The sequence below is a fragment of the Protopterus annectens genome, chromosome 1.part2, assembly GCF_019279795.1.
Source record: "Protopterus annectens isolate FY-2018-M chromosome 1.part2, PAN1.0, whole genome shotgun sequence".
NCBI classification, from domain to species: domain Eukaryota; kingdom Metazoa; phylum Chordata; order Ceratodontiformes; family Protopteridae; genus Protopterus; species Protopterus annectens.
Window position 1 is genome coordinate 195,505,895 of NC_056727.1, and position 27,089 is coordinate 195,532,983.

Consider the following 27,089-nt stretch of genomic DNA (forward strand, 5'->3'; position numbering starts at 1 on the left):
TATGCATATATGTATATGTGGGTATTTATTTATATATCTATCTATGTATGTATACATTTGTACTACAGAGAGGGAGAGGTATATATCTGTATAGTTATGGGTATTCATACAAACACATATACCTCTAAATCTTTAGCTACATATCCAGTAATGTTGACTGGTATTGCTGGATACTGTGTTTTGTGTGCATACCGGCCAACCTTGTGTGTCACGTATGCTTTGCGATACCTATGACTGACTCTGTTAGTGTACACAGAGTCACATGTGACACTGGCCATTGGATACAGTGTGCTTAAGGCACTTTCAAGCAGTTGTAAGCGGGTTTGCACAGAGGTTAGCACTGCTGATTTCTGGTCACAGTGTCTTAGTGTCTCCTTTGCTCGATCTGTGTCAGCGGTGCTTCACCCCACCCAAACACACTTGCACACGCTTACTAGTGCTTATATATGCTTACTATTGCTTATCTGTGCTTATGCCTGCTTACTGCTGACTTATTCATTAAGGTACTGACTCTTCACATGTGCATTTCATGCAGTACTCCAGTTCACATTTAAATGTTATTTAGTAGGTTATACAGAAATAAAATGTAAATAAATGTTCGTATACAGATTTCACATGGAAAATCGTATGTGCTGCTGTGGGACTTGAGCCGGGAATGCCTCCTTATTAGGCAGATGCTCTGACCACTACGCTATTGCTGTGCTGCTTCATTTGCTTTATCTTCCTTGTTATCCTCTTCAGCCTTTTATGCTGCTTTAACCATAGCTAAGTGATGGGCACACCTGCACACCTACGGTGAGCTGTACTCAGTGTTTTAGTAGTAAATACAGGGGTTACTTCTTTTTATTTTTATACCCTCTTGCTGTTGTGTACATGGGGGACTGTCGGTGGGGATATGCGAACACCTATAAGTGGTCTCGCTCATTTATTTACATTTTCTGCTGATCTACTTTGCAGGGGCATGTTTATTCTGAGGGCTCTGCTCTCAGACACCCCTCCCCTGCACTTGTCCAAGCTCCGTGTAGGATTAGGAGGTCAGGCAGCGCACCTTCATTAATATGCTTGGCGCGCAGGCATCCCTCCTCCTAAACTGCCACTTCCATGCAGCATTAGACTAGTCCTGCATGGACGATTGGTGAATCCGGGAGATTATGAAATCATTTAAAAACTTTAGCATGATTTTCCTTTTGCCTTTCATCCACATTTTCTAGATGGGACAACTGTACACTAAATGTTACATTTAAAAGATGATGATCTGGTTCTTTGGTCACATTATTTTAGAAAATACTAAATAATGTCTTCAGATAAAATGATCAACACATTTAACTTGAACCCGAATAAATGGATATTAATACAAAACATAAGAATATACTTATATAAGCAAGTAAAATTCTAATAACAAGCAAAAATGATAATGTAGGGAAAGTATATATTTTAAAAAGTTAGATAATAAGACTAGAATACTAGAAATAGAATAATATTAGAAAACGGTTATCAACAGGATGTTGAGGGCAGCTCTATGCCTGGCATACAGGACATCGTCAGACCCCACTCTGATGAACCTCCTGCATATCTGCAGCACCAGAATTCCCTTTTCTAAAGACTTAAATCTTGGCTGTGATATAAATAGGACCTGCTGGAGAAACAGGCATGTGTCCCAGAGACTACCCCATCTCTGGAACTGGCTCACCATCCATGTGAATCAGAGTTCATCACTAACCCAATTCAAGTCCAACTTGGACAGTTGGATGGGGAACAGGAAATCCATCCCTTGTTTGGATCCTATGTCTCTAATGGGCACAGGCAGCTTGTAAATGTTTCATCTTTCAAGCCCCTGCTTAGACTTATCTTGGGTACCAGAACCTGTCAGAGATTTGGAATGCATGGTTATGCTTAAAAAAGGCCCTTGTGGTCATTAGCCTAGTAAACACCTATGAACCTATTAAAATCTTCTAGACTGACAACATACTCACTGCACTAATTCCTTTTTTAGTTCCTGGAAATGTATACAGAAAATTTTCTATACAAGATGCAAAATTTAAAAAACTGTATAAAACACCAGATCATACATACTGGAGATGTGACAAGATGGTAAAACAGATTGGGAACACATGTTTTATAGATGTGTAAATTTAGGAGTTTATTGATCAAGAATAGAAGATGTTATGAGTGCACTGTGGACTGCCAAATGACATTTGGCCAGATCTACTAGCCACCCATGTCCAGGTGTTTGAATACAAGTACCTCACAGCCAGAGATTAGTACCACTTGTAGCTTGCATGGCCATCCACTCATGCTTAAACTCAAACTCAAATACTGTGTTAAAGTGAGGTGCGGCAGCCATGGGGAAGTTGTGCTGCTCACCTTGCCTGAACACATTATTTGATTTCAGGTACGGTTAGTGATGCAGCTGTGATGATATGGGCAAGTGCCAGCATAGCCAGCTGGAGTCTTCAAAATAATGATATGTCCTTTGAATATCAAACTGATTTATGCAAGATGCTTGTGTTACAAATGTTTTAGAACTGTATGTCATTTGTATATCAAACTGACTTGTACAGATGCTTGTGCTGAAAATGTACTTGTGAGCTTTGCTTGTGTTAACTGTGTTAAAATGTATCAACAGTGCACCCTGCTGACATGAAAAGAAATGTACATGTATTATTGTAACCGAATTAAATGTATGTGTTTTAATAGAGAATACTGGGACAGCAATGGTTAACCAACTAGCTTGGTTTAAAAAAATAAGGGGAATGTAAATGAACTGTTAAACCATTAAAACATCACCCCACAATGCTGAATAGGGCTGGAGATGCTAGGTCTGGAAAAATCCTTTGTTCATTAGCTCAGTAAAAAGAGTGGAAGCCCCAGGCACTGCCATAAACATTTAGATGTGTATTGTAGCCATGTATGCTAAATTCCTCTCTCAGCTTCAAAGGGAAATACTGTGAGAACCTAGAGTCAGGTGACCAGACTAGGTCATTATTCCAGCCCTCTTAGCAATTATATTTCAGATATTAGAAAGAGACATTTCAGAGTATTAAGTATTCTGTTTTGGGAAGCCTGACTAGAAAGACCCTCACCCACAGCATCTTGCCTTGTGGTAGTAAGTTACTTAACTGGTAAACAATAATTCTTTAAGATTAGTCAAGAATATAGTGAAGCTTAGTTTAGATATTGTTTTTCTTTATTTGTCTGAGTCTGTCTATTAATTTTCTTTTCAATATTTCCTGTGATATAAACTTTGTGGTTTACTGTGAATATATATATTCAGTATTGTCATGCTTTTTTATTATTTATTATTAAATATATTTAAACTTTTATTGTGGCCATACCCCTCAAGTTTACTTCATTATGAGGAATGTACCTCATCTGGGGTCTTAAAAAGTTCATGTTCCTCGAAGTTCCTTGAAGTTCCACATTGAAAGAGTTTGTCACACATTCAGTGTTAGGAATTTTTAAAGTAAAATCCATGGTAAATAGAAATTAATCATATTAATTCATTAAAAGATCTTCTTTATAAGTAAAACCAGCATATTTTGACCATCCTATGACCTTCCTAGTTGAAGTTGTTAGTAAGTCATTAGTATGTATTCCACATTTTGTCCATTTGTTCCACATTATGAGGGCTAGTGCTCCTCATTTTGGAGATGGAAGGTTGAGAGCTATGATTGTGGCTGGTCCTTGTAGAAAGTACCTAACCTTTGAGAATACTTATATATAATTGGTGACACTGTGTGGGCAACTCCAGAAGGCCTAGTCATCTTGGTCAGCTACTATCATTTGTATTAGTATTAGTATTGCACAGTATAATTGGACACCCCTTGTTAAGGCCCTTAGAGTAGCTGATTATGAAGTGTCTGGTCATAGGTTCATAAGTGTGTACCTGGCTAATGGCCCTGGAGCCTTTACACACCTAGCCTATAGAAGTGCCCTGGCATCATGCCACCCAAAGTTAGTTCCCAGTGCCTCTATCAAGTAGAGCCACTGGAGTGATCCCCGGGGTGAACATTCTATTACCCATCCACTCATATAGGAAAATTAATCCAAGCTCCTGGTGTGAGAATCGCACCCAATGTCTTCCAATTTCCCAGCATCAAAGCTGAGTGTGCTACCTTTTGAGCTACTGACAATGACATTGATAACTACATTATACTCTGGGCAGAAGGGGGCATAGCTAGTAAACCTGTGCCAGCCTTTCCCAGGTATGTGTGTGTGTGTGTGTGCATGTGTGTGTGTGTGTGTGTGTGTGTGTGTGTGTGTGTGTGTGTGTGTGTGTGTGTGTGTGTGTGTGTGTGTGTGTGTGTGTGTCTGTGTGTGTGTGTGTGTGTGTGTGTGTATGTGTGTGTGTGTGTGTGTGTGTGTGTGTGTGTGTGTGTGTGTGTGTGTGTGTGTGTGTGTGTGTGTGTGTGTGTTTGAGTGCAAGTGCACATGCAAATCAAATCTCTCAGAGAGTGTGTGTGTCAGCTACTTGGGGCAGGGACATAAAGCACTGGGTTTTACAGAGAGGGTGCTGGGGTACTTGGCTTGGACACGGCTGAGGACCTAAACCTACAGCTGGACCAGTTGGGAGTCTTATTGAGAACCTGAAGGGAGACAGATATAGAGACATCCAGGACCTGGTCTGAGTGTGTTCCCTGTGTCCTCTTAAGGGAAATTGTACTTGATGCAGAGAGGTCTGCATCTGGAAATACTGAGTGTATCCATTTGTATTCCAAGTGAACGTCCCTCTCCATTGTCAGTCATGAGGATTCAGGGTCCCTGATTACTGACCCAGTGTGGGGATGTCACATACTGGTGACCATCACATATTGGTAGCAGTGGTGGACATCACAACAGCCATGGGGATGGGAGTGCAAGATGGGGTTTATATAGTCATCAGGAAGGGAGTCTTTAGGGTTAAGGAGTGGAAGGGATGTTTATGGTTAGGGAGTTTTAGGTTTAGTGAGGGAAAGGAGTCATGGAGATTGGAGTGTAGGCTGGGGTTTAATTTGTCACTGGGAGGGGTGGTCTTTAGGGTTATGGAGTGGGAGTGTGTTTTAATTTCAGGGAACAAATGGGGACTTTAGGTTTATGGGGTGGTGATTTGAGGCTTGGTGAGTAAGCAGGAAAGAGAGCGAGAGAGATATGAGGCTTAGGTTAGGAATGAGAGTCCTATGGTTAGGGTTTGGGATTGGGTGCAAGTTTTTGGGATGGACTTAGGGTTATGGTAGTTTAATGTAGTTAAGTAATGTTGGGTGGTGGGAGGGATAGATCATTTGCTAGCATTTGTCTGTTGGGAGTAAGAGTACTTGCCAATTATAGCAAGTGCGTTCCAAGTTAGCAGCAAGTGAGCACCTGCAGTAGACCTCCATTTGAACAAATGGTTATTCTTGTTCAATGGTCCAGTAATTATTTGTGTCTCCAATCATCAGAAGTCACTGCTATGAATCCTGTTAGCAATAGCCAGGAAAATAATGGCAATCATGTAGAAAACCAACAGATCACCAGCATTTCAAGGCATCATTTAACCTGCCAGTGAAATATGCCTGAATGAAATTAATGTGATATTTAGGAACTCTTAAGACAAAACCTCATAATTGCAAATTTTCAACAAAATAAAAAATTATAAGTCAAGTATAACAAAGAGTAAAGGGATATTTATCCCTTTTTATTAGTTTATAAGTAAGGTATAAAATGAAGAAGAAAAAATAAAGTATTATATGAAAAGCTTATTAGAAATGTGTTGAAAAAAATACTTTTTTGTAAATAGTCAATCGTGATTGAAATTAGTTGTTTACTGTTTAAACTTGTTCAATTAAATTAATAAAAATGTATTTGAAAATATAGATTCTGGATGACTTATTGAGAAAGAGATAATAGAAAGTGTCCAGTATCATTCTTCCTATTCTGGAGAAGGGCTATGAGTAGGCTTCAACGTTTCCTAAAATTTGTGAGAGAAGAGGGGCAATGGCAGTCTACAATCAGGAGAGCTCTATGGCCCTTCCAAGTAGTGCACTGCACTGTGGCTGGGCTGAGTGTGTGATGACATGCACTCAGTGCCATACTGTATGCCTATTTCACCAGTGTGCATTCTGTCTAGTTACAAAATATAGCGAAGTAAGGCAAGCACAAAAACTCCTTAGTGAGCATCAAACATGAAGTCATCCTGGAGCCACTCTATAGTTCCCTTGCATGGTGGTAGGTCCATTATGAGGTTTTCTCTTCAAGGTGGCACATGGTCTCAGGAATAAATAAAGCCATCATGTCGTGGTATGCAAGGGGTTCCATTAAATTAGTTGTGCCACAACATATACCTGAATCTGTCTCACCTCCAGCTATCATACAAGAACAAGTCCTAAAAGTGTTATCAAAAGCTAAAAATATTGCATCAATGCATCCTGACAAATTTCCTGGTTGCATCTTAAATAGCACAAAGCATGATCAAGACACACCCCTAACACTGTTCAATCTCAGCCTCCATATAGGTTTTGTACCAAGTGAATAGAGAACAGCTATAGTCATTCCCTTGTATAAGGGAGGACTTTCCACAGTCCCAGGCAATTGCATACCCATAAGTCTGACCAACCTGTAATGCAAATCCATGGAAAAACCTATCATGGAACTAGCCAGTCAGGACATAGGGAACCTCAAAACGCTGGACGCATCTCAGTTTGTATTCATCAAGGGGAGGTCATGCTTACTCAACCTGGTGGATTATTTTAAAAGGTCATCAAAGCAATGGATGAAGGCAAAATGATATATACAGCATACCTCAACCTGACCAAAGCTTTTGATACAAATCCCCACTCATACTTAGTAAAAAGATAAAAAAATGCTGTGTCACCTACTAGATTGCCAACTGTCTCATATATAGGATGCAAATAATCAAAATAGGGGAAGTTACCCCACAAAGGGGCAAATCACCATTGGAGTCCTCCAGAGTTCTGTGCTGGAATATCTCCTGTTTGCATCTACTTTTCTCAAGTAAAAGCTAATACCAAAAAGCAATAGCTGAATAAGTTTGCAAATGACTGCAAGCTAGGAGTAGTCACTGAATCTCCAAATGACTTAGCCATCCTGCAGGAAGTTTTTTCCAAATAAATAACTCCTGCCAAAATTACAGACTGAATCTAAATGACAAAAAATGCATTACTGCATCCTTTGTGAAGTCATCTGCTCCAGGGAACAACCACATTAACAACCCCCCCCCCTAAAAGTTTACCCAGTTGTTCAGGAGTTAGAACTTGTGTGGACAGTGACCTAACCTTTGACCAATGTGTCCATTGTTGTAAGAAAGTCATTCTATATTTCACAGCTTACAAACAAAGCGATTGTGTCTAGATCTAGGGATGTCATTGTCCCCCTTTACTCATGCCTCATTATGCCAGTCATAATGCCCCCTTTGGCATGTATCTGTCCATACACATGCAACAATTGGTAGGCACACAGAGATACCTTACCAAAAGGATACATGGCCTAAACATGTCCTACATGGACCGATTTAAAGCCCTGGCACTATACTTGGTATCCTACACACTGCTATGAGATTACCTCAGTAAATCAAATGTCATCAAAAATACTCATTCTAGGGAGCTAAACCTCTTCTGCAACATCAACAGAATGGCTTGGAGGGACAGGTATATTTTACAAAGGATACCACTGCTCTGGAATAGACTCCCCATCTACATAAAACAAAGTTCATCCCTGTCCATATTCAAGCACAACTTAGATCTATGGATAAGAAACAGAATGCTTACCCCAGTACTGCTCCCTGTACTACTAATAGGCAGTGGCAGTTCCTAAATGCATTATCCCAAGCATGTTTCCCCTCAAATTATCTATGGTATGAACCCACTCATTCTCATTAGGAGTAATATATAATTATCAATCATGAGGTGGGTATGGCCAGTGTATAACCAAATGGGATAGGCTATATTGAGCGCAGGCTTAAAATTGATCGCTAGCCTGGTACTTACCTATGAATCTATGAACCTATGAACCTATAAATAATGATACCTCTTTAATGCACAAGATGTTAACAGGCCTCATGGATATACCAAAAAATGATTTTGAAAATTTCAGTTAATTTAATCTCACCACACTTGAGATTTCAAGTCACAACAACAATCCAAGGCAACACCTTTGTATAAATTACATTATTGCATTAAGATACATTTAAGTAAATTAAGTGTGCTGTTTACTTCATGCCATTAATAATTAATAATTAACAGACTGCCTAATATTTCATTTTTGCCATACTGTAAGATATTTTTCTGGTGTTTCCTACAAAGGTATTTTTTTTTACCTCACAATGACTATCTAAAATTATTAAATCCCCAAACCCTTGCTGCTGGAGATGCCAGAAATGACATACAGCTACTGTACATGTGGTTTCTCCTATACATTCTCAAGGTAAAATTGCTTGAATATAAGTACCCAGCTGAAAAGATAGATGAACGGCATAATGCCAAATGCTTTTTCCCCATTAGACATAATTTTTGGTGTGATTTCTATGCCTGTACCAGCAGTTATTCACTTTTTAAGAGATTTCTCGCTTTATCAAGTTGGTGCGACCATGGGGATGGTATATAGAACTTTGAGGGTGGGGAAGTTTTCCCCTTTTTGGATTTCAGACATTGAATTCAGCATTTCTTTATACAACTGTTGCATGGACTTTCATTTCATAAGTGTTGGGGTCTTGTTTATTTTTCTGAGGAGGTACAAACATTTATGCAAGTCTTGTGGACTGAAAACTTTATTTATGTAACATTTGTTTACTGGGAAAGTCCTACTGGGACAGAGCCCATTTTCAGAGGACGCCTGGAGAGATGCATGTCTTTGGAATGTGGGAGAAAAGCACAGCACCTGGAGGAAACCCACATGAATGCAAGAAGGACATGCAGACTCCACACAGAAGGCACGTGAACTGAGAATCGAACTGGAGAATCTGTTACTATGAGGTGACAATGCTAACCACTGCACCACTGTGCCGACCACCATTTAATATTAACAAAGCAGCTTTCCAATCCCATGCAAGCAATTCCAGTAAAACAGGGGAATATATGATCAGGCAGTGAAAACTGACTAATTTATTCATTCTAAACAAATGAACATCATTGATAACGTGATTTACTAGCAAGAACAAAGAAACTTCTGCTGTGTATATCACCCCGTCTCACTGAAAAATAACCAAGGAGCAATATAAATGTAAAATAAACAAAGAATTTATTGCCAACAGATGTGATTAAGCACTTTTGTCCTATAAAATAAGGATTTATCAGAATAAATACTTATATCTTGTAATCCCTTGAATACTATAATTAAAAATCACATGACTGTCAATGAAACAAAGCAAACTTGAGTAAATCTGTGCATAATTAATGTAGAGTTATGAATAATTAAACATTAAAATAAAAACAAATTACAATAAAGAAGTAAGTACAAGATACCAGTACAAAGAACGTCTTAAATAAAGGGTTTACTAGGAACAATTTCTTCTGTGCTTGTAGAACACAATTGTAAGTGCACAGATTTCTAGCCAAGGCTTTGTAACCTTGAACCTTTAAACCCTTAAGCTGAGCTCTTCTCACTTTAGTTATATTGCAAATATTTTAACATCTGTAGGATATTTTATAAAGCCTGACTGGTGACCCACCATTTATGGTTTAAGTTTACTTGACTTGCAACCTTAACATGATAGCTGGGACCGACACAGTTATGCAGCCCATTTTAAGGTTACAGGCTACCCATGCATAATGGAAAACAGGAGTATATAAATATCAGCAAATCATAATTAAGCAGTGCAGTCATAATTATTTATTTCTTTATTGTTACTTTTTAATCCTGTGATTTATTCATCAAATCAGTTATTATCAAATGTAACTTAATAATAATGCCTTAAATTATGTAAAAAAATATGTTGCGTCATATGGGTTTGACATACTTGATGCTCCTTATGTTATTTCCCAAGCTTCACCTTTTACCAGTTTAATTTGGTCTTAATATAAAAACAAATATAATAAAAATACAAGAGTCATGTTTAAAGACATGGTTCCCAAATTGCCAGCAGATCCCAGAATTACATTACTAGATAAATTAAAGACATTGATTTATATATTCCATTCATGGAACTATGGTAGTACTTCTTGTAACAAACACAAGTTAGTAACATAGATTCTGTTAGGTGCTGTCACTACTCATGTCATTCAAATTTCTAAGTATATTATTTCCCAAACTCTGTTATCATGTGATTATGAGGATAACTATGCTTTTCCATGTTCTTTTTAAAGCTTCTGATAAAAATTGATATATCCCTACTATTCTATTAACTGAGGACTGTATGTTAGTTACCAAAAAAAAAAAAAAAATCAAATAACAGCAAGAGGAGGGTAAAGCCAACATTTTAGGATTTTGATGACTTATCAGTCTTTTGCATTTGCTACCTGAGGGCAATAAAAACACATCAAACAGGTAGGCAAACTGCATTGCATTTTATCCTCATTTATGTCATACTTGTCATGTTATACTAATATCATGTCAAATGTGTATACATATTCTGATAGATCAAAAGCTTTGATGACTGTCACAATGTACCAACAGGCAGATTACTGACTGAAGTCCCCCGCCTACTTTTTTTATGTGTCCTAATAGTAATTTCAGTCCTCCATATTGCCCTACAAATAAGCATAGCCCTAATCTTAACACTAACTTAAACATTCTACATTACCCAAAAAATAAGCCTAGCGCTAACATTAACGTAAACACTCCACATTACCGAAAAAATAAGTCTAGCCCTAACGCTAACACTAACATAAACATTCCACATTACCCAAAAATATGCCTAGCCCTAACCCTAACACTAACTTAAACACTCCGCATTACCCAAAAAAGAACACTATCCCTAACCCTAGCACTATGCAGGTGGGCTATTTCTGCATAGTTTCTCATGTTCGTTTAATTTACATTTGTATGATGTTTGATATTGTTTCTGTGGTATTTAGTACTCTTGTTATTTTTTTTTTTGTTTTTTGTTTTTTTTTCATGGATTCATTGATTTAGTGTGAGATACTATATATATATATATGTTTTTATATCAGTTTGCTGTTTCTTTATGTTGTCGAAATTCACATTGTCAAGATTACATGATCAACAATGTAACATATAGCAAACCAACTAATACAAGAAATGGAATTGCACAGAAGTCACAGTACAGTGGGGATCAGGGAATGTACCCTTTTCAGTGCTATAGTGAGATCTTGGGCTTAGTATATAAAATTATCAGGGAGTATGGGGGATGAAGTCCCCCCATGTGGGAGTTCAGGGGAGATTGACCCCTTGCTTAAAGGCTGTTTCTGTTTCTTACTTGTTGATCAAGATTTCACATTGTCAATCATGTGGTCTCAACCATATGAATTTTAGCTATTATATATATACATACATTATTTATTTTATTTTATTTTATTTATTTAACATTTGTTGACAGGGAAAGTCCGACTAGGTTCCACAGATCCTGTTTTCAGCGGAGGCCCAGGGAGAAACGCTCCAGAAGCATGTCTTTAGAATATGGGAGGAAACCGGAGTACCCGGAGGAAACCCACGCAAACGCAGGGAGAACATGCAAACTCCACACAGAAGGCACCCCAGCCGAGAATCGAACCGGAGAACCTGTTGCTGTGAGACGACAGCATTAACCACATATATATAGAACCACTACTAAATACCGAACACTCACTCTACCGATGCCCAAAATCCCAAGACCAAACACCCGAAACATTACAATACCAAAAAAGCAAAATTCAAACTATCGAAAACTACACACAACATACACCACACACAGACACATAAACATACCTTCCCCCAAAACACAAACACACAAACCTAACCTACAGACAAGCAGGGGCGCAAGACCCACACACCCTCCCTACTTAAATATTCTAACTCCAAAGTCACACTAACCAGACAAACACATGAATACACCACCACATGCCTACGCCCCCTCGCACACACACATCACACTCACAACATATACTTGCACACTCTAACCAATACAGTTAAACAGAAATACTTACCTGCCCTTACACCATACTGCAACACCAGAAGCGCAAATTTCAACCTCCCGATAGTAGGGATTTTGAAATTCGCGCTTCTGGACTTTTGGTAGTTTGGGGTTTCGGCTGTATGGTCTCGAAAGTTTGAAATTTGGTATTTCAAACTTTTGAGATTATGTAGTGTTCCCATATATATATATATATATATATATATATATATATATATATATATATATATATATACATATATATATATAAAGAGAGAGAGAGAGTGTCTCATTGTTGAGCAAATGCTCAAAAGAGTGCATACAAAAAGAGCGATCTTTGTAGATTGAATCTAAAAAAGATCGAAAAAGAAATAAGCAAAAAAATCTTTTTTCTCTATTTTTTTTTTTCCTGCAGGTAGAAGCTCCCCTGCACTCCTATGTTCCTCTGTTAATTACATATACCAGCTACAGGAATGCACAACAACAGTGTAAAGCAAATTCTCAAATCCCGCTGTACCACAATCGTGCATGGAAAGCAGCTGGCAAGTACAGCACTGAATGGAAATCTGATGTATGATCCTTTTTTTTTTTAATTCCAGATTTTGTGCTTAGTATATATTTAAAGCTGAGAAACTGAAGCAAGAGAGATTCTTTGTCACTTTTTTATTTTACAGTATGTAAATTCATGAACTACTCTTATGAGACAGATGGTACAATGTTAGAAGAAAAATATAAAACTAATCTAATAACAGTGGAAAGGGAAATAACTTGAGTACTGCACAAAACAATGGCCATGTAAATGTCTATATACACACTCCAGGCCACTTTACGTAATAAGTAATTTATATATTTTGATTGCCATTGTCCTTTATGGTATATAAATAATTGTTTTTACTCTTCTTAGTTATGTCTTTGTGGACAATCTTCCTGGAAGATAATCAGAAAACAAAACTATTACTTAAAAAAGAAAGAGGTTTTTTTTTTTTACTTCACACTTGATATGCATTACAATGAGTGGACATGGGACCATGTTTCACAGTTTTTCCACATATTTTGGGAATATGCTAAACAGTTTTTCACACATTGTATACACAAGTAATGGCTGCAGTGCATGCTTATTATTATTTGTTCTGTCATGTTCACCTTCATCAAAGATTCACAGCTCTATTGAAAAGTGACAGCCTTTTGGATCTCATAAGCATATTAAGATTCCTTGTTCTCTAAAATCATGGCCTTTCTTCCAAAGCTATCATATAAAAGATGACACATGATATAGTTTATTGGAACAGTTCCCCTGAAAAACATCTGTTGAAAGAAATCAGATTGCTGTGTCTAAAGATAATTTCCCAAACTTCCCAAACTCTTAAGGCTGTACACACATACTAAATTCAGAATTCAGAATTTCTGATGCTTGCCATTTATTCTCAACTGCTTAATGTGTCTTGTCTGTAATAGAACAAAACCCTGGCAAACTCTCCTTTAATGTAATGTATACTTACATTTCTTGTCAGAGAATGTAAGATGTTATGTAATTTCATATTAAACACAATAAATATATATTTCAAACAACACCTGTTAAAGCTGAAATACAACTGATGGGAGATCCTCTGAGCCTTAGAACAACAGGTATGTGCCAAAGATAAAAGTTGTATGAATGAGGTAGAATATTGACAGTCAATGAACTGAACTTCCCAGCACTGGAAAATTATTCATTACATATTATATACTAGACAGTAGAGTTCTTGACTGCAGTAAAGAAGAGAAAACATCACATAATTACTGAAGTGTCTGTGCAGAGCATCTAAGAAGTGATATAATGAAATGAAAAAATCAATTAAAAGCTTTTTAATGCATTACTATTTTGTACAGTAGTTTGACATTTTTTAACCTTCAGTGCAACATTTAACAGATACTAAAACAAATCATTCTTAAGAAATGTGTTATTATTAAAACCTGCTGGAGTCTATTAAAGTCAATGGCACTCAGTTTGTCTGCTGGCTTTTCTGTTTCTAGCATGGTTTATAGGAAACTGACAGAACTCTACTCTGCACATATCTTTAGGGCATATTTGTATATGCCTCCAATGATCTAGGTCACCATCTTGTAATGGACAGTACATTGTTTTTTAGTTTTTTTTTTTTTTCACATGTGTCACTTGTATAGTTAAAGCTAGAATGCACAAAGTAAGTCTAATGTTCATTTATTAGCATAACAAAGCTAAGGCCAAGTTGGTGTTCCTGCATTTCCATCCCCCATTCACACTTTAAAGAGGAGGGAGTTGGACGTGATGCTGTGACATTGTCACATACTTTAGGACTTGAGGTTACGATATACGTTAGGACCAACTGCAATATGTATGTTTCTCTTGAAGCAATATTATGTTTGGATGGAGAGTGTTTTCATTTTTATAAAGGTATTTTATGTTGAATAAGTATAGCAAAATCCTGCATAACCAAGATCTAACACAGGAATTATCTATCTGTTGTTTGCTTTGTTAGGTGAATTATTGTGAATACCTTCTTGTTAAAAAAAAAAAAACTAAGCCCTGCAATGTGGTGATGGAAGAGGAAAGCTGTTCTATAATTTAAATATAATTCTGCTGAATTTTTGCCAAGATCAATGGAAACCCCCTGCGCTGATAGATTTCTCTGCAAGATTTAATTAAATCAATTTAAAGTGTTACCACCAAATTTCTTGCTCTTGCACAGACTGCATGAAAATTTATTTTAGTTATAGCTGAAAAAAGTGACTATAGATTACATACTCACTATAACCTAGTGTACGTAATAGCTCTTGTGTCTAAACCTTTTAAATTTTCCTAACCACTATCACTTTTGTTGATATGAGAGTGCAGTTTAAAGTTGAAAACTATTACAGTTCTATATATGTTGTCTGAAGAATTTACATTTGAGGTATGAATCCATCTGTACTTTATGATTATAAGAATAGATGAAAAACACCTAGAGATGTCAAAAACATTAACAGTAGTTAATGAAAACAAGTGTAAAAATATCTTGGCAAACATAAAAAGGCAGATGTACTATTTAACAATAAACCACATGCATTTAATAATGTTATTGCTTAATTTATAATAAAGGGTGAGAATGCCAAATACAATGAATAGTTGAATGCTAATTAAACAAGGGTTACATGGATTGCTTCCCATAAGACAAAACTTTAGAAATGTAGAATCTGATTTATGCAACAAGTTATTAAATGTAACAGTTATCAAAATTTTCAAAATATTTTAGGGAATGTGATTTGTTTTTGTGCAATGCAACTCCTGCCACCAAAATAATACAATAAATCTCTTGTGTCTGGCTTATACCAATCTGTCTTACTGTGCTTATAGTGGTATTCCAACAATAAAAATAGTTTTTTGTACAGGTACTTATAATGATATAATTGCCATAGATAACTGCATCCCATTTGTACAGACACCTACAGTGATGTATATCCTGTAGATAACTGTATCCTTTCTCAATTCTCCTTTGGGAGTTTCACTATGAGATCATGAGATTTGAAGAATCATATTCCTCTCAGGAATCAAAAATTGCTAGAGATAAGCTGAGAGACTAGCATTTCCTGACTTGATAATGATAACTATACTACAAAATCAAATATGAGGTAAGCATATCTCTGATAAAAAATGAGTGCCTTTTTTAATAAGATGAGAAGGCATGGACATACTTCAGTGTAATTTTAGCACAAATTCGAGTACTATTTATAAGATCAAATGAGAGTACAGACCAAGTACCAAGAAGTTGTTTGGAATATGAGCTTATAGATTTAGAAAAACTATTTTTATATATATTTTTATATATACACATAATTTTTAAATGATTCATTAATATTATTGTTTTTATTTATGGTTTTATATATATATATATATATATATATATATATATATATATATATATATATATATATATATATTACATTCATGTATCTATCTTTATGCATTATGATGGTTTTTGGAACTTGTGTTTTATTTATATCAAGTGAAAGATTAGTGTTTGTGCTTTTTAAACATCTTTTAATTGAAACGATTATATATAATTGTTTCAATGAAATCATTGGTCCATGCCTGGTTTGATTGATTTATTTAAGGGGAGGATATTGGTGATTTGCTGTTTTGCCTTTGACGAAGATTTTCGAAAACGTGTTATGTGTACAAGCGTTTGGGTATTTGCACAATAAAACTGCTTTTGTTATTCCAAACAACTTCTTGGTACTTGGTCTGTACCCTCATTTGGTTCTCCAGAGTGAACTTTTGCTTGTTTTAGTTATTGTTGTTCGCTTTCATCTCTCAACTGGGTTTTTACTATTTATAAGATACCTGGATGCTTATGTGGACAGCCTACTCTCATTCAGTCATTAGGAAACCTTTGTGTTTAACCCAGTTAATTTCCAAGAGTGATGATCAAGAGATGTCGCCTTACCACTGTACCTCTCCTTTTTAGATCCATCATTGAATACAGTGCCCTTTTGGGCATGTACAAATCCAAACTTAACAATCAACTGGAATGGCCAATGATTTTTAACCAAAAAATGAAAGGCTTTAATACTTCAACAATCTCTTTATACTCGGTAGCCTACCTTTTTCTCCAATATGACCTCTGTCTTGCTTTTCAAGCCTTGAAAAAACAGTGCTATTTGACCTCCTATTGCTTCACAAAAGCAGTGGCTCTACAAACACTCATACTAGAACCTAAATATATGTGAACAAATAACCAAAACTAACTTGGCAAACGGGTTCTTAACTCAGTGTTTTCCCAGCCTATTGGATAAGTTACCATTGAGGTTAAGTAAAGTGCAACTTTGTCTGCCTTTAAGCCAGGTCTTGATGCCTGGATGGCTACACATAAATGTGCACTATAGTTATCATGTGTGGCCCTGACTGATTGAGTGGAGGACACTAGTATGTACTTGTAAAAGGGAGCAAGAACTTAAGTGAATTGGTTATGTTCTAAAGCAAGTGTAAGTGGCAAATCTGTGGAGTAGAATAAAACTTCCTTGCCATGTACAATAACAAATTATACAGCTTGTAGGGCAAAATGTAGCTGTTTTTGTATTTTATTTTGTTGGCAAAGATGAGCCCATAAATAGTTTTGTCAGAGCTGAAACACCCCACCATAACATCAGGAAAGACTGAACCCATAATGCCTCACTTCCTCAATGAATGTATAGACTACTGTATTTCCATGTTAAATGCATCAGTAGTTTTCTGTTTCCTAGAAATACTGGTCTATGTCTAAACCTGAATTACCAGCAGACAAAACTACAGAAGACCAAGATGATAAACCCAAAAAATCATAATCCTGAAACTTTAAAACACCGAGTCCCAAAATATCAAAGTGCAATGTAAAATTGAATTGGTAAGTGGGGAAATTCTGCTCTGTTACATTAAGATTTGTCGTAAATACATAAAAAAATTTGGTAGACTTTATGTTCCAAGTTTTTGGAGTTGGAGGAGTGTTTTTTGTAAGTTCAAACTATTAAATTAAAAAAATGGTAGCAACTGAGTGGTGTGTACTTGGACAGTTTGAGTTGTTTGTTTATGTTTAGGTAGTGGTGAGCTGTTAAAATCTTTTATTGTTTATTGTAACACAGGAGACATGTAATAGGTTCATAGGTTCATAGGTTCATACTAGGCTATCTGCCCTAGGGCATTTATAAGCCTAGCCAGAATGTGTTTGGCTTTCGCCACCCATTTTAAATTTATTTTGCTATGCCCTTTTTCGAGGTTAGTATACTGTGCCTCTGTCTAACAGTGACACAGAAGTGATACCTGGGGTAAACCTATGATCTCCCATCCACTCATCAAGATTCCTCTTGAAGAGAGTCAATGAGGGACTCTGCCTAACCTGGACTGGGATTTTATTCCAGAGTGAAGGGAGCCTCTGGGTTATGAATCTATCCCTCCAGCATGTCCTATTTATTTCAGTGCTGAGGTACAAGTCTCTCGAGCATGTAGCTCGATGGGATTTGGATTTTCTGAGGTGCAGCATGTCCATTAATTCCGGGTTGGACATGGCTTTATACGTCAGGCACAGATTGCCTCTAAACAGGTGGTATGCCACTGAGTAGAGCTGGAGTTTCTTTAACCGGGCAGCATATGGCATCTGTTTGAGCCCTTTGATCCTCTTGGTGAGGTACGTTTGGGATCTTTCCAGTTGCTGCAGGTGTCTGGTAAGGTACATCCCAAAAGGGGCATTGTACTCAATTATGGGCCTGATGAGGGATGAGTAAAGAGACACGATGACGTCCCCTAATCTAGATGTGAATCCCTTCATGATTAGGTGGGCTATATAAAATGTTTTTCTAACCACTTTGGCAACGTGGTTGTCAAATGAGAGATTGCTATCAACTTGGGTCCCCAGGTCCCTAATTACTTCTTCTGTACTTAATGGATTACCACCTATGTGGTAATTTGTGGGCACTTTGTTTTTGCCAAAGTTGATGACTATACACTTTTTGGCATTTAGCTTGAGGCCATGGCTCTGGCACCAGTTGTTTGTTTCTATGAAGCCCTTTTGGAGGATGCTTGTGTCGGCTGGAGAGTCAATTATGGCACCCAGTTTGCAGTCATCTGCGAACTTGGTCAGCCACAGTCCTTCCGTGTTGGCCTGTATCTCTGAGAAATATATACTGAACAAGAGAGGTCCCAGGACTGAGCCTTGTGGGACACCACTTGTAACTGGTTTGGAGTCTGGCATAGCTCCAGCAATTCTAACCATGTGGGTTCTGTCCTTGAGCCAGTTTGCAATCCATCTAGTGATATAGGGGTTTATATTTAAGCTGGTGAGCTTATCTATAATGCCCGAGTGGGGTATTGTATCGAAGGCTTTTGCGAGGTCCAGGTAGGCTGTGTGGACCACCTTCCTCTCGTCAATGGCCTTGGTGACTGTTTCAAAGAAATCAACCAGGTTTAAGAGGCAGGATCTGCCCTTAACAAAGCCAAACTGGGTAGGATCCAGTGTTTGTAGGTCCCCAATATCTTTATTTATGAGGTCCATGATGATCCTTTCCATAGCTTTGCAGACCAAGCTAGTCAGGCTTATGGGGCAATAGTTTCCAGGATCCGTTGAGGCACCACCTTTATGGAGAGGGACCACTGTTGCTGTACGCCACTCTTTGGGCACATATCCTGTAGTAAGGCTGAGATTGAACAGTAGTTTTATGTTTGGGTTTAGCTCTTCTTGGAGTTCATGTAGGACGAGCCCAGGACACTGTCTGGTCCCATTGATGCTGTGTTTTTGCTTTGGAGAGGCGGCTCTTACCTGAGCATCTGAGAAGTCAGGGGGGCAGCACTCTGCTGGGATAGATATTTGCCCTTTTGGTGGGGGGGTGTGGGAGAAGTTTGCGCTGAACCTGTCAGCTAGGATGTTGGCAATGTCTGTGGGTTCGGTGTATTTTTTGTCATTTTGGACTAATTCTGAGCATATCTGGGAATTACCACCCAGGTTCCTAACATAACTAAAGAAAGCCTTGTGATTATCCTTAGTGTCCTGTGCAATTTTTCTCTCGAAGCTGGCCTTAGACAATTTTATGTGTGCCCGTAGTATTTTGCTAATACTGATCAGTGATGCCTTCCCTTTTTGGGATTTTGCTGTATCATTTAGTAGCTTACTCCTTCTATTGTATAGTTGGTTTATGGCTGGGGTCCACCAGACAGGACGTCTGCCTTTGGAAAATTGGGTCTTGGTTTTATTTGGGATCGCATGATCCATGCATTCCTGAAGGTGTTCATAGAATGCGTTTATAAAGGATTCTGTGGTCTGGGTCATATTTACCAGAGGCCCGGGGGCTTTGAAGGATTCCACCTCAGTTTTGAGGAGTGTGAAATTTGCTTTAGAAAAGTGTTTCACTGTGGTTTTCTGGGCAGGGGGTGGGGTCGGGATGTGAATATCCAGTGAGATTAGTTTATGGTCTGATCTTACCAGTGAAGGATACACTTCTGGTCTGGAGGATAGAGTCCCCATGTTGGTGATGATCAGGTCCAGTATGTTTTCCCCTCTTGTGGGAGTGGTAACAAGTTGTTCCATACCATTTGAGTTTATAAATTCTAGGAACCTTAGGGCAAGGGTGTTGGAGCTAGAGTAATGCTCCCAGTCTATGTTTGGGTAGTTGAAGTCGCCCAATATAATGGTGTTTGGAGAGACCTTCATATTTTCCAGTGTTCTCAGGAAGGCCGAGTGGGGTTCCTGGGTTTGGGAGGGTGGTCTGTAGCAGGCTATAAACTGGAAGGCAGTTTTACCCACTGTTAGTTGCACATGGATAGTCTCTGATGCTTCGTGCTTTGCCACCAACCTGGAGGTGTGGGTATCTTTGATGAATATCGATACTCCCCCTCCTTTTGTGGTTCGGTCCAAGTTTTGGGGCCAAAAAGCATGGTATGAGGTATAACCTGGTAGTGCTGGGGTGCTCTCGGGAGCCCTGAACCAGGTTTCTGTTACTGCACAGATATCGATGTTCTCCATGCTAAGGAGAGTTTTGAGTGCGTGCATCTTGAGGTTTAGACTTCTGGCGTTGAGTAGCATTACTCTTAGTTTCTTATCCCTTGTGATACCTATGGAGGTGGGTTTGTCTTTTGAGCCTTGCCTAATAAAGGCACTATGGAGGTAGCAAGAGCCTTTGCCAATATCCGAAAGCCCAGGGGTGACAGGTACAAGCCGTCTCTAGCGAAGCATCGTGGCTTGTCGAGCATATCATCCCAAGCTGACAGGCATTGGATCCCCTTTGAATGACACCAGTACTTAAGCCAATTGTTGAAATTGATCATCTTGTCTTCATATTGTGGCATCATTCTTGGTGAGGGTAAGATGCTACTCAAGGTCAGGGTCATACCGGCCTGGGCTACATGCTCAGAGAGCTCCTTTATGACTCTTTTCATGTAGTCCAGTAATATTCATTTTGTGTTTATAGTTTGCCCTTTTTCTCACTGTAGTGTGATCTTGGAGTCAGTATATTAAATTTTGGGGGGTACAGCCCCCACATTGGAGGTGCAGGGTGGCACAGCCCCCCTGCAAATTTGTAAGAAAAGAAAATAGTTATAGTTTTTGTATCTGTAGATCACTGAGTTTCTGCCCAGAGTTTATGCCCAATTTTGTTCAGAGCAGTATTTGAGATAGTATACTTACACAGAGCATAGTGTTTTTAGTTATAAAATATTAAAAAAAAAAAACAAGCAGAAACTTTGCAGTTCAGAGGGTGTGAAGTTCACTTCTTGAAATATGTCATCCACGTAGTTTACTAATAAAAAAAAAAAACTTTAAAATACGTACTACAAAATAATAAAATTGTAGGTAGTCCACAGTTGAGTTAAAATGGAATATCCTTTATTGAAACATTTTAACTGAACTGTTGACTACGTACAATTTTATTATTTTGTAGTATCTATATGAAAGTTTGATTTTTATTAGTGAACTAGGTGCATAACATATTTCAAGAACTGAACGTCACACACTCCACACTGCAAAGTTTTTGTTTGGTTTATTTTTGACCCAGTATAGGTTGCACACTGGGTTTTCTTGGACTTTGAGGGATACCATGGATTTTCTTTTTTGTAATTATGAAATATTGTGTTTAATAAATTGTTTTAGTTTGAAATATGTGGTGATATTAAGAAGTGTAAAAGTGGTGCTTTGATGTTAAATGTGTGTCTGTTTTTCAAGTGTTTTGCATAGGTGTAGGGTAGGAACTTATTATTTGTTTTCCGGTTTACAGTATTTTGGGACTCGGTGTTTTAAAATTTCAGGATTCTGATTTTTCAGGTTTATCTTCTCAGTTTTTTATAGTTCAGTCTACTTGTAATTTAAGATTTAGAAGTAGACCCAGAAACACAAGTTGTCAACTAGTTCTCACAGATGGAATACCTTACATGGATAATGTACACAAGATGATGATGATGATGATATAGTAGTAAAACCCCAATGTAAATAAGAAGAAGACTATTTGTACATAGGTTGTAGTGATTACACATGACATTTTGTGCCTATATATAAATCACTGTTCAGTACCTACCCTGATATCATTTTGTGGGCATGGTTATGGAATAACTGAGGAAACAGTGAATCTGAAAAAAATCAAAAAACACACTCCAATCTTTATTTTTTTGCAAAATAATTTGCCATCATGAGGTGTTCAACTGGAAATGTAATGAATTGTAAGGCAAAGACACTTAAAAATATGAGGTCTATATTATGTGCTCAAAGTTTTAAAACTTTGATGCTCATATGATTGACACACATGAGCGAAGCTTTAAAACATCGAACATGTAATAAAAACTAAATAAAAACAAAAAAACCCTACCTGAACACTTGAGCAGGGGGGAAAGCCTCCCTGCACTCCCACACTCCCTGCTACTTAAATATACCAACTCCGAGATCACACTACAGTGACGTATAGGGAAATATTTCTTACGGCAATTTTTCATTGAAACTCTCGAGCTTTCAAAAGTTCACCCATATGGTTTCGAATATATGAGACTCGAACTTTTGAAAGTTTGAGCTTTTGATATAGACCAGAAATATAACAGATACACTTTAAAGATTAATATTTCTAGGCCTCTTATGGTAGCTGTCATCAATTGTCTAGCAGTGTCCCTATGTTCCTAGGTAGTAAAAAAAAAAGGAAAACATATTTTAAAACAAAATAAAATGCAGCTATAATTTAGTTAAAGTACTTCATAATATCTCTTAAGAGAATGTCTACAACAGAGTGTGAATGAAAATAATAGGAAAGTACTGCATATAAAAGCAAGAAGGCTTTAGGAGTCTTACTGTTAGAAGCCGAGAGCTTTCAAACAAAAGAATGAGCAAATGCCATGCCATCTTCAGAGTCCTGTAATCATGTATATATACATTATCAGTCTTCTTATTCTTCTTTACTAGTTGTCAGACTATAAGAGAAAGACAAAATGCAGTGATCAGGTAGGTATTCTGAAATGTCATTACCCAGTACAATCTGTATTTGACAAAGGACTTAGACATAAAGAATTTCAGCATTATACTTGAAGCTGTGAAATTGCTCATGCTAAAAACAGGACTGCTGTACCTCAGACATCAGTCTCAAATCACAACAGCCTCAAAATAAGTCAAAGTAAATCCAAAATGTTTTCTGTAAATAAATACTAACATTTACCCTTGAAATTACTTATCATTTTGTTAATTCACTAATCCATTCTAAAAAGTCAATTTATATACAAAATATTCTTCCTTACCTTTGTTTCATTGCAAAGTAGACAAGCCACAACTCTGGTTTTACACCCGGAATCACTACTGGCATGATTTTATTACTATAGCAGCAGTGATTCAAAGTTTTGGGTGGCTTTTTTCTGTATTTTGTTTGGTTATATAGCCATGGTGTTAGTTGATGGGGGTCCAGTGGGTTTTGACTCTGAAATAAATGTCTTTTTCACTGTTTGCAAATCTGCCAGAAGCTTCATCTAGTTGAGCTTGTTGGTTGTAAGTTCATCTGGAGGTAACTTGATGGTTCACAGCAGGAAACAATATGTCAATGTCTCACCAATTTCCAAAGTACTAACATGCTCTCTTTGTAATTACAGTAAGAGGAGAGTCATGGAAGATGGAGAAGGTTATGAAGACGATAATGGATGCATACAATTTCAAAACCAGCAATGTATGAATAGTCATGCAGTAATTTCATGTAATATGACGAAAAGTAGGAAACAAGAAAAATAACCCCATCTCCACTAATGGATATATTTGCTAACAACATTAACATAATTTTCACAATTAAACTTTTTACTTTGTTTCTGGTGCTTAGTGACAGTAGAGTGATATGACAGTGTTAACATAAATTACATTCTTACGTAGGTAGACGGAACTTTTCCCAATGCTATAAAATGAAATACTTGAGAACATGTATTTCCTGAAAGGAACATCAAATGCAGAATGTGAAGAACTCAGCACCTAAGTTTTATTGAGTGAAGACTAAATGGAAAGGAAACACTGTAATGACAAAAACCAAAACTAGATTTCTCTAGTTGTTTCTCTTTCCCCTGCAAATTTCTGCAAAATGAGAACTTTTACTTGGTATAAAAAGTTTACATATTAAGCTTTTGGCTTATCACAGTACAGCTTTATATTTAGTTGTGATGTTGTTTTAGCAAACTTCAATGAGGTAGACAACTGCCAAGTAAAAAACAAATGATATACATGTAATTGTCAAGAAGAAAATCAAATATTTCCTAGTGATGTTTGTTTCTCTGCTTGCTGCCCATTAAGCCTCCTCCATGTTTACAATGCTCATTCGTTTCTGTATTTGGGAATTTTACCCAGGATCAGGGCAAGAGCTGTCTGGAGGGGACAGTCATTTAGGCAGCCATAAGGGTTATTTATTCCCCTGCTAGCATTCTGGCAATTATGCCATTTGTAACAACCTAGCCCACCAGTGGATGGGGGAAATGGAATGAGCCTCCCTTAATGCCTTTTCCATCTGAGTGATGCTTCCCCTCACCTGCATATGGAGGATTTCTTCCAGTTGGTGGTTTGCTTAGTCTAATATCTTCCACTAGGCCACACACCTGAAACATCACCCCCTCCTCTGAGAGACTGTGGCAGCATGTGGCTGGTACCACTGCTTTACCTACAAAGATGCAAGAGATCCATCAGGCACCCAAACTTTTTTTCAAACTCTAGATGTCTGGGTCATAATCAGGGATTTATCCTACTCTGCAATCAGAGCTGGCAAAAGTAGGTTAAAAACTATAAGCAATCTCTAATTAATAAATCTAAACTTTCAGAATAAATTATAATACTCTATGTACTCCCTATATTAAACTACACTGACTGCTGGAAGCAAGTGAATTGAAGGATTAAAAGATGAAAAGAAACATCATAATTTTAAAAACAATGATAAAAATTGTGCTGTCAGTAATAACTATTGATACACTGGACCTTTTATCAAATTGCTAGGTTACTACTCAGAATTAAAGGGACCTATTTCTGGTACCTTGCTGCTCAAGTGAGGTTTCAGTTTTTGAGAGACTGCTCCTCTTCTTTGGCAAATATATTTAATTTCTCACTAGAGATAACTGACAGAAAACATTCCTTTCAAATAAATGGAAATCACAGACTCAGTTAATATACTAAAGTACAATAATATCACTGACACCCCTGCACTGGCCCAGTAATGAAGGAGCCTCAATCCTCACCACTAGCACCAGTGAGGGACATACACATTGGGAGGATGACAAGTACACACACAGTAAAGTACAATTTCCCTTAAGAGCACACAGAGATCACAGTCAGTCTGGGGCTGGTTTCTCCCTCTTTCTCAGGATCCCCAATAAGACTCCCCACTGGCACAGCTATAGGGTTAAGATCTCAGCCGAGCAGTCAAGACAAAATCTCCAGCACCCTCTCTGTCCAACAGTGTTTTGTGTCCCTGCCCAAGTAGCTGACACATACACTGTGAGATTTGATTTAAATACAAACACACACACACACACACACACACACACACACACACACACACACACACACACACACACACACACACACACACACACACACACACACGCAGACACACACACACCTGGGAAAGGCTGGCACAGGTTTACTAGTTATGTCCCGTTATGCCCAGACTAAAAGGAAGCTATCACTGCCACCAACCAGCTCTTTATCATCTGCTATAAGGCCTTTCTAAAAGGGTGACCAATCCTACTGTGTGATGTTACTATTATCCAAATGATAATTGTGAACAAGGCCAAGGCTATTTAGGAGTGGCCTAAAAAGTGTCACCAAATACATATGCAAGTACTAAGAGATTAAACATTTCTGAACAAATTAGCCACAATTAAAATGTTTAAATATATTTAATAATAGATAATAAAAGAACAAGACAATACTCAATAACTCAGCACAGTGACTACAGAGTTCAGAATCACAGGAAATATTTTAAAAACAACATTGCAGGACAGTCTCAAATAAATACAGAAAACATCTAAACTAATCTTTACTATATTCCTATCTGTAGATAAAAGATACTTTTCCCTACTTACTTACTATTAGCAAGGCAGAAGTGCTGAAGATGGATGTTTCCAGGTCCAAAGACAAATACAAAATGCACAGACTCATTCTCTGAGATAGTTCTTAAATTAAAAGAAACACAATTCCTCCACTCCTTCACAATCCAAGTGTATAAAAATATACAAATGAAGAACACCAACTGCTGCACGTTTGAAATTTTTTAATTCTGGTACCTCGGCCTTCGCCTTCTCCTGGAATACAATTTGCATAACACACACCACCCATTTTTAAAGAACATTTTGATTGAATTATTGATGCACCATCCCCTAATTATACAATTAGGCTCACTTTATACTATTTTACAACACCTATCTGGCATATTTCCCTCCAATACATGAAAATGTACATATAATTAGCTGGAAATTACTCTTGCTGGAATTACTCTTGATGGAATCTAGGTTCATTCTCAATTTAAATAACATTGTTTCCCAATGGAATGAATATGGAGGTGTAATGTATTTTCCACATATTTCTCGAAAATAGGGAATAATTGGAGAGAGGAAGTGTCCGTTAATAAAATGTTAACAATGAAAAAAATTTTGAATGAATTGTACGCAAGGGTCATATGAAATCATTAACATGTATTTTTTTATAACAGTATTCATATTTATGTATATATTAATTAAAGTTTAAATAGGGAAGAAAGGAAGAAGTTAAAAAATACTGTTTATATTATAGTATTTATGTATTAATTGTCATATATATATTTTTCCAGCTAATTATATGTACATTTTCATGTATTGGAGGGAAAGATGCCAGATAGGTGTTGTAAAATAGTATAAAGTGAGCCTAATTGTATAATTAGGGGATTGTGCATCAATAATTCAATCAAAATGTTCTTTAAAAATGGGTGGTGTGTGTTATGCAAATTGTATTCCAGGAGAAGGCCGAGGTACCAGAATTAAAAAATTTCAAACGTGCAGCAGTTGGTGTTCTTCATTTGTATATTTTTATAGTTCTTAAATTAATCATACACATTACTGCTGGGTTAGCTCAGAAGACATCATTCTTTGTCA

At 37.3% G+C, this 27,089-nt stretch overlaps 1 long non-coding RNA gene across 1 annotated transcript in view; it reads right to left on the reverse strand.

The window, feature by feature from the left end:
- LOC122788513 overlaps positions 1-22,912 on the reverse strand; it is a 103,780-nt gene extending 80,868 nt beyond the window's left edge. The window contains exon 1 of the long non-coding RNA XR_006362713.1: positions 22,801-22,912. This is a non-coding gene — a long non-coding RNA (uncharacterized LOC122788513). The remainder of the gene's footprint in view (positions 1-22,800) is intronic.
- Positions 22,913-27,089: the final 4,177 nt, after the last annotated feature.